General features: G+C 33.2%; 1 pseudogene; it reads right to left on the bottom strand.

Moving 5' to 3' along the window:
- Positions 1 to 14,871: 14,871 nt before the first annotated feature.
- On the bottom strand, positions 14,872 to 14,987 carry LOC122107815 (annotated as a pseudogene).
- Positions 14,988 to 15,336: the final 349 nt, after the last annotated feature.

A 15,336-nucleotide genomic window follows, 5' to 3' on the forward strand; every position in this document is an offset into this window, starting at 1 on the left:
TTTGTGATTGATGCCATTCTAAGAAGCTTTTATTTAATATGCTTAGAAAAATATTCATTTATTACTTTTAAGAAATATGTACTCACTAGAACACCATATGGAAAGTGAATTATACATCTTGTGGGTTGGGATGGGAAAGAAAACCAGGGAGAGACCATGGGAAGGAGAGACATAGTTCAAAAGGAATTGTACTCATGACATGACTCATATAACTCTAACCCCTCTGTATATCATCTCTACAATAACAAAATATATTAAGAAAAGAAGTAGATGGATAGTTTTCTAAATTAAGTACAGAAGTAAAGATCCAAGTGTGGGTATGTGAATTTCATCAAGATAGAAGAATTTGAATGTGAAATGTGTGATTTCAGAACCTACATTCTGAAAGACTCCCTTGAACATTTAATAACCTCTCCATGGCACTTAGGTACCTTTTGGTGGCAAATAGTATTGCTTGGCACCAGTGACCCACTCTTAAAGTAGAAGCTACTTTGAAGCCTGAGATAGTTGGAATCAGGACTAGAGACAAGCTAGGAGAAGAAAAATGTTTGGGAAAGCCCTCCAAGCTGTGCTTGGAGGTAAGAGACTGTTATGATGATCTGGAAGCCTAACCAGGGCAAGTCTTGTGCAGATAAATCAAGGCAGAAGTGAGACTAGAATCTCAAATATAAGCAAAATCTGGAGCTGGAAGCATGGCTCAATCACAAGAGTGCAAAAATAGAAAATTCTAGAAGAATATTTTGTTTTGTAGTTAATCTTTGAACAAAGAGCTTAAATTATCTGCTGTTTGGGATGTTAGAGTTTTCCTTCACACAACTTTTAGAAAGAATTTATTTAATATTCAACATGTAATCAATCCACTCGTAACATAAGCACATCGTAATGATGCAGGACTCAGCTTGGACAATAGATTACAGCACCCAGTTATGTAGCAAATTCAGAAGAGTAGCCTTGGAAACACTCAAAAGTTTTCTGAAATAGATTTCTAGGACTTTTCCTTAGAAGACACAGAAAAAATAATGTTAACTTTATAGATAAGGGAATAGAGACCTAAGAAATAAATTGTCTATGATTTAGAGCTACTATCTGAGAAGAAAGTCAGTTGACAAATCTTTATGTTTAAAAATACTAATTTTGAATATGTACTGAATAAAATCAGTGCCAGGTTTCTGGGTTTTTCTAAGTATCTATTTGTCCATCCTAATGACAGAGAAGCTGAATGGTGTAAGCTTCTTAAGAGATAGACTAAATTTATTGCAAACTGGTATCATTTCTCAAGCTTGTAGACTCTTCCAAACTAAAGGAAAGAAAATCTTAGAGGGTTCAGGCATGACTAGAAGTTTAATATGAAGATAGATGTTTATTTCTGAAATTGGTATTATCATAGTATATTCTTTGGTCAGGAAAATGAGTTGTGATGAAATACAGATAAATTGCAAATGCAAATTTATTTAGTTATAAAGCAAAAGCACATAAACAATTTACTGTTGATTGATGTTAGAAAATTCTAGTGATAACGTATTTGTTGGAGTGAATATGAAATAAGGCAGAACAAAATCTTCAAGTCTCTCGTTCTGAAGGTCAGTTTAAAGCCTAACGAAGTAGAACTTCCATAAAACTTAAAGGTTATACAAATACTCTTAATAGTCTGAAAAGGATATAGAAAGGGATATGTGTTGTCTTTGTTCTTAATTTTGATATGGCAATCTATAGGATTATTTGTCTAGGTTATAAGCATTTCTTGCACCAAATTTCTACTAACCTTTGCACTTTATCCAAACATAGTTTGTTTATAATGGTACGTATGACTCACTGAAAATGTTAAAACTTCAAAGCCGAAGTCTTAGGTATTACAGAATGCAAGTAGGTTGCCAGTCATAGTGTTGTGACCACAATATATACCTACATGCTGTTGTCCTTAATAAAGTATAAGCATAGATTTCACAGAACATTTTATTTATAGCCAATTCTGGACAGTTCCAGTAAACTCTTTGCTTGAAGTTGTTATGCGTACAATTTTTAAGTGAAACATGATCTACTCCTGACCCTCAAATTAAAAGAACTTACACTTTCATAGATATCATAGTTTATTACAGAAAAAATGGCACAAGAAATGTAAATAAGTATATTTAAAACTTCTAAAAATATAAACTAACAGCCTAGATTATTTTCTTAAGACACAATTCCCTTCATTATTTACAGACAGTCTGAAGAATATCCAATATATCTTTCTCAGTGGCTGATTGAACAACAGAGCATCCACAATTCTGCAAATTGAAATTGTAAGCCAAGTGAGATTCAGCTAACCATGTCTTTTATCATTCAAGTGAGGTCCTGTTATTTGTCACTTTGGTAATTTCTGAGCAATTTTTAAACCAATTTTAAAAACAATTCTTTTAAAAACATTTTTTTTCTGGAAGAAATTTAGGCAAAATAGACTGCCTAAAGAAATCTTGACAAAAAGTGTAAACCTTAAACTACTATAACCTGACTTTAAAGCCATTATTAAATTAAATCTCCTAAAATTTCAGATTCCCCTCCCAAAATCATATAACCTCATTTTGAAACTAAAAGGCCATCCTCTTTGTAGAGAACACTTAATGTACTCCAGAAATAATCAAACGTACAAGCTCTGTACTTCTTTTATAGAGATTTAGAGGAATACTTCAGACACACCTTGATAACTGTCTTCCAATTGTCTTTGCTCTAGGGGACAAGTCTACACTATCATGTCACTTTTTTTTTGTACAACAAACAGATTGGCTACTATGGATTATATCTATTTTAGGTTTCCCTCTTTCTATACCACTTTAAGAACTATCCTTTTTTCTAAGTTACTTTTTTAACATCTGGTCAAAAAGCCCTTCATTTCATTCACTGTGACCAAAGGTTAAAAGTCCTAAGATTAAGAACTAGTCTAAAATGCATAATCATACTCAACAGACTACTATCACTCTGAAGTCTAGATTTTGGATTTCCCCACTGTACCCATCAGGCAAGTAAGTGCTGAAAGACATGACAGTAAGGAGGACAGGTAAACACCAAGAATCAAATGTGATGTGGACAAGGTCAGTGTGACAAATTGAGGATTTGTTAATTATTAAAGTCAAAGGAAGGTTTAAAAGTTAGTAAGACTTTGTAAATGAGAATTTTGAGACTAAGGAATGTAGCTTGTTAATGTGAATTATGAGCTTTCAGTGTAAAGTGTGAGATGAGAAATTTCACTGCTATATATAACGTCAGAACAGTTCGTTTCAGTGTCTTGTGAAATATTGATTATTCTGTGAGAATACTTGAGAATAAACTTTCAGAAACAGTTATCCTATAGTAAACCATATAGCTTACCTATTTAAATGCTATAATATTTAATTGTTCAAGTTTCCATATGCGTGTATCTTTCCCTTGGGTCAAGGTATATACAATCAAATTTCCTGTGTATTCTCTTATTTTTTCTCATAGTCTTTCAGGGGCTAACATGATACCAAGTAGCAATAAACATATAATTAATATCAACCTCTTGATTACCTTTTCAGTTTGTTCACACCTTTATCAGAAGAGTCCATTTTCACAGTTGAACAAATATATCTTATTCTATAGCAGCAATCATATCAACATACTAGACATATGTAATTTCATAACATACACTCATTCTAGAAAATGATAATTTTAAGAACAAGACAGTATCATAATATTAAAAAAATCCCTATTTCCATTTTCATAGCCACACATATTCTTGTTTTCCAAGTCAACAAACATTCTTTCAAACAAAATTTCTCTTGTTTGAATTCTCTTTTGCATGTGAATATACTTGTAGAATTGGTGAATTTTATAATATTAATTAAGAAAGTATCTTTCCTCAAACTTACCAGGAAAAATGTCATAAATATGAAAGGTACCACTACTAGTTTTTTCTCTTGCATTGAAGGACGCATTAGCATAAAGCAGATAAATGTAATCCATTCTCACTCAGAAGCTCTATTCATTATAGGTTCATCTCTCAGTTTTTTTCTTGAAGTCTAAGTTTATGTATTTTTGCATTCTATTTTATGTTTGAATCACATGATCAATTGTTCAAATTAATAGGGTACAGTGTGGTATTCCAATGCATGCACATAGGATCACCCTTTGTGACCTCCTCTGAATTGTTACTCTACCCTATGAATTCCTCCAATAGGAATGGCTATTCTTTTTCACTGAGACATAGAGCTCCTATAAATTACTTCTTCACCTTATACATGAGTATTATTTTCATAAACATCACTGTGAACTAAAAATATGTGTATCTCCTTATCATTTTTTTGTACATGTCATTTATTCTATAATGTAAGTCAATCTGAAAATCTCTTAAGCATGATTATAAGTTAATGAAAAAGTTGAGAAGATAGATAGTAAGAAAACATTCTAGCAAAAGCTTGTTTCACTCAAATATATTATTAATACTTCTTTTTTAATTGTGAAAATATTGTACAGAGGGGTTACAATTACATGGGCAAGGTAATAAATACATTTCTTATCGAACATTGTTGCCTCCTCCTTTGTTTCCCCTTCCCATCCTTTCCCACCCCCACTTCCCGCCCCACTGTCCCCCCCTACTCCCCTCCACCAAAGTTGTAAAGTTCGTTTTTCGACATAACGTCTTGTACATCTCATTGTTGCAATGGGTCCACCTGTATCCCTATTTAAACAATTTTTTTTCCTTCCCCTCCACAAATTATACCAACATCAAATACAGTGGAAATAGAGGTTATACCGTGGGGGAGGGACATACAAAGCAACAAAGAAATCATCTTATAAATGTGTTAGAAACAATTGCATGAAACAAAAAAAATTTGAGTACATATCTTGGAGTTCATTTCCCTAACATCAACTTATCTGACCTTTTCTGTTGACTCAGACATACACTGGTTATTGCAAATAAGGGAAACCATGGGACCAATGTTTCTTTGGGCCTGTCTTACTTCACTTAATATAATTTTTTTCCAAGTCTTTCCATTTTCTAACAATGGGGCAATGTCATTCTTTCTGATGGCGGCATAAATTCCATTGTGTATGTATACAACATTTTCTTGATCTATTCATGTACCGAGGGGCATCTGGGTTGGTTCCATATCTTAGCTATGGTAAATAATGCTGCAATAAACACAGTTGTGCTGGTAGCTTTAGTATGGTCTTGTTTGTGATCATAAATGCCCAAAAGTGGGATTTCTGGATCATAGAGGAGCTCTAAGTGGAGTCTTGAGAAACCTATTAATACTTTTGATTCAAAGAATTGTTTGGTTAAACACAAAAAACTTATAAAAGTGAGATTTTCAAAAGCTGACATATTTCCGTAGGTGTGAAAAATTGCAATGTACCATAGACCTAGACAATTAACACCTCATTGATAATCTAAGTAATGGAATTTTCTAATAGAAATTATCTTTTGAATTAAATATCATGTGCATGAATCTATAAAAACGAATTGGATTCATGTATGTTTTATTTACTTTTATTTTTGCTGGTCCTGGGCTTGAACCCAGGGCCTGGGTGCTTTCCCTGAGCTTTTGTGCCCACAGCCAGTGGGCACAACAGCTCTACAAGCCAGGTTAGTTTTTGAATGGAAACATTCAGATACTCAGATCTCGGCCTCCTGAGTATCTAGGGTTACATGTGTAAACCACCAGTGTGCACTATGGATTCTTTGATGCAAGGACAATGTGATTTTTCCCCCTACAGTTTAATGAACAATAAGAAAAATGAAATATTAAGGTTTACATATGAACTATCAACCATTAATGAAACAATTTATGAAACAGTATTTTGGTCACACAGTATTATTTATTCCACATTAACAAAAATTTTGTGTATATTTTCTATCCTTCATACTTTTTCTAAGAATATCCACATGAGTTTTTGGATCTCAACTCAATTTTGAACCAACTATGAAACCTTGTGATGAATCCATTATTTTCTTTTTTTGCTTTACCTTCTCTTTTTTATAAACTGAGAAACTTGTAATGATACATTTATTATTTTAAATATAGAGCACAAAACCTTACCAATAGTATAACTTTACTTTCCACTTAAAATAGAGAGATAGAGCACCAGATTAGTCAGTGCTCCTATGACCTGGGGGAAAATGGCATTGTCTACCGGAAGTTGATTCATTATATTATTAAAGATTTTCTCAAGCTTAAAGTTAGATTGGCACTTGAGGGTAGTGTCTTCTTTTTTACTGTTATGGTAAACTTATTGAGCTGAAACTTACAAAAAGCAATGTTCAAAAGCCTAAATTTGTAACTTGCCTTATTATTTCATTTTAAAAGAACTTTGGTGAATATAATTAATATACATTAATCTATTTGTATATGCTCTCAGTTAACTATCAGCACACTATCAGCTTCCCAAAGAAGCAGTTCATCTGCCCTCTTGTTTTGTGGAAACTGAATTGTTTTAATATGATTTAGGTACAACTACTTTTTTTTTCATGAGGCCTTTCAAGAGAGCATTTATGAGACTCTGCCCTTCCCAATCCATTTGGAAGCCTCTATCCTAGATCCAAGGTTAATCTGTATTTGTACGCCATGTTTCTCAAAGCATCATCCTTCATCCTTCTATGCTGGGTATTATTTTATATGTTAAGCCAGGGAGAAACCTTGGTCAGTGTCAGTAGCCAGGAGCAGCTCCTACCTGGAGCTATAGACATCTTCTGCTGGAAGATCTTAAGAGTCACCCAATGACTTTCAGTACAAGGGTGACCCTTCACTGACCTGCTAAAGTCACTTTCTGATAAGAGATTGGAATTTTGTTTAAGTTCTCGGGGTTTTCTAATCTGTTTATGAGAGTTAGTAATGTACTATAATGAGCTTGAAACTATTCATCACTGAGTAGGATCTCAATTACGTTTTCCTTCTGACTCCTGATTTAGCTGTGGGCTTTTCTTCTATACATACATACCAGCTTGCCATATTGGGTAAACTTTTCCCTGAATGTCTCAGCACTTTGAAATTCAGAGAGTATAACTCTAAGTAATATAGTCATTATAATTTTATAAAAATGAAAATAAATGAATCTCTTAAAAATAGTCACAAAAAGATGCAAAGTTCATATAAAAGTAGACAAGATACTAAAGAAATTTGAAAGAAAACTATTTTAAACAGCATGAACTTTTAATAGGACAAACTAGCTAGCTCTAGTGTGCTTTTATGACAGATATCATCCTGTCTTCTTGCTAATATAACCTGATTTTTTTTTTAACAAAGTTGAGCATCTTCTAAAAGAAAGTGAATCTTACACAAACTTTTTTTGCCTGTAAATCAATGGTGCACATCTTTTTCTTCTTCATTAGCAATTAATCTAGAATTGGACATCTATCCAATTCTTGCTAATGACACACTAGGGAATTATGGCTGGAATTGATCTGAGAAAGGTTGAAAGGAATCCCCTACTCTTCTTAGCTTGAAGAGGCTGTGCCAGGAATTCTGAGATCCATCTTACAAACAGGAGAAACCAGAAACAGTGCAGAGTTGCTTTACATCCCAGCAGTGATAGACATCTGATTGAATCAGCCAGAGACTTACCTCTTTCTAGACTTTTGTGCTATGCAAGAATAAAGAATGCACAAGTGAAGTCAAATTTTACATTGGAATGATGGCTAAATTTTTGTTGTATTCCATGTGTGTTTGTCTGAGTAAAGAATTTTAACCTGTTAAGATAATAAAAAGCAATGCTTTAGCAATGCCATTTGTTTTCAACAATGCAATGTCACTGAAGAGTCTTTTGGATAAAGTAGAGCCACATGATTAGTTTTCAGACTGTCCACAGAAGCAGTCTCCATTTCTAGCCTGAATGCCCACCACTAAAACCTCCCTGTGTATATGGCATGAACACTGTTCAGTGAAAGCATGCTCATCACTGATGTTATGTATTTGCTACTTTCCATAATATATGATGTAACTACTACTATGGTTACAGGCCTACAAATTAAAAAGGAACATTTGTGATATTTTCAAATACTTTCACTAAAAATTTATTCTAAGGAGTTAATATCTAAGATTAATCTTTGTAGAAGTTCTTAATGACAATATTGTCATTGAATGAAATCTCATTGAATAAAATGATGAAAACAATTAAATATGCTCATTCATACATGAAAAATGTTGGTTTTCTTTGTTTTTTCTTGGTTTCAGTTTGATCTGTTAGACTAAAATAAAATTTTAATAATGAAGAGTGCTAAGAAGGACTACCTATGGCTACAGACTGCAATTTTGTAGACATGGAAAGCAGATGAATTTTGGTTTTCAGGAATCCTTCCACAGTACCCATCATGGCCATATCCAATACACAATGAGTACTCAACTTCAGTTGTCATTGTGATTATAGATTTATATTTCTGGAAGATTTCTTTTGGAAATCTGCATATTTGACTTGCAAGCCCGATAAGGAAACTATATTAAAGTGACTGAGGATGCTAAAGGAAATTGTGAGTCAACCTCCAGTCTGTGATCATTTGTGAAAGCATTCATCACTGACATATCAATTTAGGGTAGCTTTCCTTAGACAGTCAGCCCTGCACAATTTCTGCTCTTGCTTCTTCTCATTGAGACACCAGAAAAGTGATAGAATTTCTTTAAGTAAAACTTTCAATGAAGATTAAGTTTGTATCTACATTTTTAAGCATATAAATATGTGGCAGAGATGTATATGAATTGTCTTTGAAGAAATTTCCTTATATTTGAAAGATCTGCTATTTTCCAGAGATTCTGGGTAATTAAAATATGTGTTGATTCTGTGAAGTGTTCAAATAAATGAAAATCTTTTTTGGCTTCTGCTTTTTGTTTTCATATTCTATTGACTTCCAGCAAATTTATCTTTTACTTCAGCTTCATGCTGTATCCGTGACATATGTTAGTAATTAGATTTTATGAACATCAAAAATTATAAAATTAGAACTTTTCTGTATACTATTCTAAAAAGGAAGTAACTAAATTATTACTTGGATTAGAAAGATCCTGCCGAGTTCTTAATTTATGCCATCTATTAATTTTAAATGCTGCTGAGTGTCCTAGATGTCATTGTCCAAAGTGGAGCTCTTTGGTTGCTAATGCTTTTCCAAAGAAAATGTTTGACTTAATTCATGCTCAAAGAACTATGCAATAATATGAATTCCTGTTTTGGATGTGTTTGTGCATAGTTTAGATTTTGCAATATTGTATGTTGAACTGGATGTGAGGGCATTTTTAATACTGTTGACAGTTGCACGCCTCAAAGGTTCAGATATGTCATAAAATTTGCCATTCAATATAAAAAGATCTTGAGAAAAAAGTTGATATTGGCCAAGGGGAGACTTTCAATAATTCATAATACAAAAATGAGATGGAATAACTAGAAAATGAAATCCTTTTTTGGTTAGGACATTTGATCAAAACAGAAGTGGTGGCTTCCTACTAATTTTTGACTTGATGAAGAAAATAATGGTGAGACCTAATGCTGAACTCACTACTGGGAAAATTAGGAACAGAGTATAGATTATGGGAGACAATGGAGTTTACAGCAAAGAACTAAGTGTTCAAAGAACTATGTGTTATATTAATGTAGTGAGGATTTCGACCTTGCCTTCACAATAATATAATTTCAAGTCCTTAGTGCCACAAGTATCTCAAGGGCAAATTAATTCAATTTCTAGATTTTGGTTTTCTAACCTCAAAATTGAAAAAATGAATAACAGTATCACCCCCGCCACACACACACACAAAATATATGCAATGCCCAGACAGCCCTGTATAGAAGAACTGGGAGTCCATCAGAATGCTCTTGAAGTTAGCTGTGGGGAAGAGAAAGAAGACCAAGGCAGTGAACACGGCAGACATAAAAGGAGAAGAGAAAGGAGAACTTGTAATTACTGATGTGATGTCAAAAAGATCATGAGCTTTTAATAAAGAGAAGCCTTTCATGTGCTCAGAACAAAAAATGGGAAATATTGGGATGAATGCTAGTATTCAATGGAGGAAAATGCATCATCCATTTTTTTTTTCAAAAAAAAGCATGAATATTAAAAGGAGCTATCATATTGGCTAACTTAAATCCAGTATCTAGTGATAAAGAAAAGAAAGTTTAGGTGTGCAAGGTAATTTTTCTTTGGAGACTTGGTAAGAATACATTTATTTCCATTCTGCTTTCATACTTGCATGGGGAACGGGTAAAAAATTTAGAAGGAATGTCAGCACAATAGGAAGACAGCAGGAGACTGCACAAGGCTAAATATACCGTTCAATTTATTCCCAAAGAGGAAACCTAGGGCTTCGTTTTTGAGGAGCACTACTATGCCAAATTTCTACCTATAGCTGTGTCTGCAATTCCAGTCAGTCCCTTTGTCTCATTAGTTGAGTCTCACAGTTGTCCATTTTTAACAGAATGGCAGGAAAGTCACAAAACAGGATTCATTCAGATGATTACTTGGAAAAAAATAAAATATACATTTGTTATATGGACTAATTCCAATGTAAAGTACTTAAAATTCATGAGTATTAAGCAATGAAAATAAATTACTGAAGATAACAAGATCACAAGTCTTGTTATCTACTCTTGGATTTAGAAGTCTACTTGAACATTAAATTTGATAAGATGCATAGTATTTAAGAAAAATTCAGAGAAATAGAAATGTTTGGCATTGTCTTAGATCCAAAATTTAGAATGTTGCTTTTTAGTATCAGAGGCAGCTGCTGAAATGTGTGTGTGTGTATGTGTGCTGATTTTTTTTCTATTTGGCAGAAGATTAGCTGTGAATAATTACTTTTAATTCACTCTGATGGGGTGGCAAGATGCAAAACCATATATTTAAAATATTGATACATTTATATAAGTATGATATTCCTGTAATTCAAAATAAGCCTTAAAATCTGTTGTCTACTGTTTATTAAAACACCAACAGCAATAATATTTCCAACCAGTATTTATCTACTCTCAGTATGAAATGTTAGTGATGTAGTGTCCTTAAATTCTTCTGGCAACTATTCCATGTAAATTACTTATTTGGTCACTTTCCAAAGGCAAAAATATCTATATGATTTCATATTTTGTTATCATGTGGTGCTGCTTATGAAAGAATGAGTATATATATGATATTTTATGCACATATTATTAGAGTGTATGTAAGATTTTTGAAATCAGTACTGCTTGGTACAAATATTAAAACACACTAAAGTTAAGAGATAAAATTACAAAAATTTTACTCCTAGTGAATACACAAAAGTCCTCTTGATAACTCAGGTGCAGGTGGCTCATGTCTGTATCCTTAGTTACTCAGGAGGCTAAAATCTGAAATCAACCCAAGGCAGCATAGCCCATGTGAGTCTCATCTCCAATTTACTACCAAAAAATAGAAGCTGTTAGTAGAGTTGTGGTTCAAGTAGTAGAATGGTAGCCCTGAGCCAAAATCACACACACATGCACACACACACACATTAAACAAAACAAAACAAAAAAAAACAAACAAAAAACTCAGGGACTTAGCCCAGGCCCTGAGTTCAAGTTCCAGGGCAGATAGAGACATACAAACAAACTCCCATTAAGTTCACCTAAACACTTACCTCATCTAAAGATCAGTTACAAAACTTTCTCCTTTTTTTTTTTTTTTCTGAAGACTTACATATATCATGACCTAGAGACTTATATTAAATCATTTTGTTCCAATGAAGGGGAGAACATTTCCAGAAATTTCATGCTTGTCAAAAACATTACTCTCCTATTTAAAAACCCATTACCATGAAATGTAACTTTTGAAAGAGAAATAGACTTGTCAGCATAACTTGTACACATAAAATCTTCACTTTAGTAAGCTGCTGTCTTAGACCAATGGTATAAGTTAGTAACAGTAATAGTATGGTTTAATTCTTAAAATTTTGACTTATTGATAAAAATTCAATAATATTTACTTTCAAATTAGTTTCTAAAAGAAGTATGTGTGTTTGAGTCACAATTTAAGTACTGAAATGAAAAGCTTTGTCTTTGGCTCCATTTTTCTGACATCCAGGACGAGGCTGCAGTATCCAGGCATGAAAGATGGCTGATAAGGGCTTTCTGAAGAGAGATCTTGACTTGATCACTTATTTGTTATCAAACTAATTGAATGGATAAAGAAGACATACTTTCACTCCTGTTTGCTTTTCTTTAAGTTGTTATCATTTGTCCTTGCTTTCTGAGTTTTCATGAGTAATTCTGTACTTTATCATAAATAGAAGTTCTAAAATGCACTGCCCTAATGGATTTATTCTGGAATAGGTTATCTACTTACGAATGTTTTCTATACCTTCAACTTTACAGGGTTTCAATTAGCATAGTAAATAGCATAATGAAAAGGTCTAATGAAATAGGTCAAAATAGCTTTTCACAGACATGCCAAATAGAAGGGTAATGATTGCATTTTCTTTCTCATCTTAGTTTTAAATCACATGCCTATCTCAATAAATACTGAGTAATAGGTCTCAGATTTGCAGTATAAATTTAATTTCTATGTGAGATTTGGAAAGCTTGTGTATTTTTATGTGTGGAATTTTTAAAAAGTTCAGTAGTGTGAAGAATATAGTTTGTAAAATAGCATAGGCTGCTGAATTGATTTAAAAGGGAGGAAGATAGAATAAAATTTGGATTCACTTACACAAAGATCTCAGCCTATGTTGAGTATTATCATAGTGGTCCAACCTGGCAATACATTAACTATTTTTCTTATTCATTACTAGTGAATATTGGATCTGTTCATTCTGCAGAACTTTGAAGTTTATAGATTTTCCTTAAATATTTAATTCCTTTATTTTTGTAATAATCCCTGACAGAAGCCGGGCGCTGGTGGCTCACGCCTGTAATCCTAGCTGCTTAGGAGGCTGAGAGCTGAGGATCATGGTTCAAAGCCAGCCGGGGCAGAAAAGTCCGTGACACACTTATCTCCAATAAACCACCAGAAAACCGGAAGTGGAGCTGTGGCTCAAGTGGCAAAGCGCTTGCCTTGCGCTGAAGAGCGCAGGGATAGCACACAAGCCCAGAGTCCAAGCCCCACGACTGAAATAAAAGAAAAAATCTGACAGGGACACAAATCCTGGTTCCTCAATTTCTATGTAAGGAAATAATGGAAAATTCCAGAGACTAGTTCCTATCTCATTAGCAGAAGAAAGACTTTGACTTCCCTCATTACAGTCTACTTCTTTGATTCCTAAGCAGAGTGTTGGCTGATGCAATAGACACCTGTACATATTCTTCTGATTTTGAGCCCACAGAAGATGAGAGAAGATGGAGGCACACTAAAATTCTGAAAATAAAAATGTGCATTATTTATCATTTGATCATGTAAATCTATGCTCAGTCTATCATTTCTAAAATAATTCAAACCAGGAAGATAAAAATCCCACTGGAACCTCTATAGACTTCTTTGAAGTAATTAGTAGGCAATATAGAAATATATATTTTAATACAGTGAAAAATTCCCTTTGGTTTTGGAATATACATACCCTTGACAACATGTGAATATTCATGTCAGTGGAGACACAAACATTATACACTAGTATGCATGTGTGTTCTAAGAGTACTTGTTCAAATAAATTTTCTATGGAATAAATGCCAAAGAAATAATAAGAAAATGACAGATGAAGCCAAATATTCTTTTTACAGATTCAATTTATATAAAAATTAATTTTAGGGCTGGGAAGGTGACTCAGTGGTAGAGTGCTTGCCTTGCAATGCATGAGGCCCTGGGTTCGATTCCTCAGCACCACATAAGCAAAAAGAAAAAAAAAGCAGGAAGTGGCGCTGTGGCTCAAGTGGTAGAGCACTAGCCTTGAGCTGAAGAGCTGAGGAACAGTGCCCAGGCCCAAAGTTCAGGCCCCACAACTGGACCCAAAAAAAAATTAATTTTAGCATGAAAAGCCATATGCCATAAGAACTTTGATAAGATAATTATTTTATATGTCTTCATTATTCTCAAACAAATTATGAAAACAAAAATCATAAGGCATTGCCATTTGATCAATAGGTGAACTAACATTAGGATCAAACATTTACCTTTATTTACCAAACAGAAAGAACTGATGTAGAGATCTACAGGTGAGTATTGCATGAGCATTTTTGTTCTCAAAAAACAACACTGTGAGGAAGAATTTGTTTTTAACATCTAAAAGACTAATTTGGTTTTAAAGTCTACTGAGACTGCAAAGAAACTATGACATCATGCTAGAGAGGTGAAAATCATGTAATATGATTATATGACAATTTAAAATTTGAGATTAAATTTATCTTAAAAAAACATTTCAGTATGAGATTCTTTGCCAGGTCTGTGTATTAATGAGAAGGCCAGATATAGGAATTGTATTTATGACTTTGAAATCAACAGTGAAGTTGATATTAACATAATATTATAAGTTAATTGGAAAGGGAAGATGCAGGTGGGTTAATACTGATTTGGTCTTTCACCTTTAAAAAATATTAGTATATTATATAACACAGCCTCTACATTTCAAAATGAAAACATGGAAACCTTTTATTTACATGACTTTGTAAACTCTCATGATTACTCAATTTGAATTTTGGAATTTATCATATTTTGTTGTTTAAAAATTAGGTTTGATTTTTCCAGTTTACATCATCTTATTCTTGTGGCTAAGTGGAATATATAAGAGGCTACTCTATTCAGGTTTGTTTAGGTTTTTGATTTCTTTGTTTTTTGAACAGTTCATGCATTGAAAAATTATCATTTAAGATTTTTAGATAATCATATTTTCTTTTATTTCATTTTTATATCTAATCTTTTTTAATATCTAATCTTTTCTGGCTTTTTTATCAACTTCATTTTCAGAGCCAACCTGTATGCGTTAACAGTATTACCATCATTCAAACTATTGTAGGAATCATATTCCTTCTTACTTGTATCAAAACCCATACTCGACAATGTGTTGCAAAAGAGGATTTACTACTTTCACCTCTCTGGAAGGCTTTGTTACAAATAATACACACACAGAAGTGCTACTTATATCTAATCTTGATGTACTTCATTTAATATCCTGGTATCCATTGTCTAACCCTGTAAGTACAATAATTCTTAGATTTCAGTGTAATTACTCTTTAAAAATCAGATAACATATTACTTACAAGTTATTTATTTTATCTAGTACTATTACATTGGTACAATAGTTGCATGCATATTTATGTCTTTTCATGCAGCTTATGAATGTCATATTTTATCAGCACTTGTATGTTACGTTCATTAGACAATGAGTTCCTGAAGTTGCCTTACTATGAAAACCATCTTTCTTGGGATTTTGATCCATGAGTCCCCACCCAGCCCTTGGTCAGCTTCTGGGCCAATTCCATGAG

Source organism: Dipodomys spectabilis, unplaced genomic scaffold (assembly GCF_019054845.1).
Source record: "Dipodomys spectabilis isolate Male_0828 unplaced genomic scaffold, ASM1905484v1 ptg000053l, whole genome shotgun sequence".
Taxonomy (NCBI): domain Eukaryota; kingdom Metazoa; phylum Chordata; class Mammalia; order Rodentia; family Heteromyidae; genus Dipodomys; species Dipodomys spectabilis.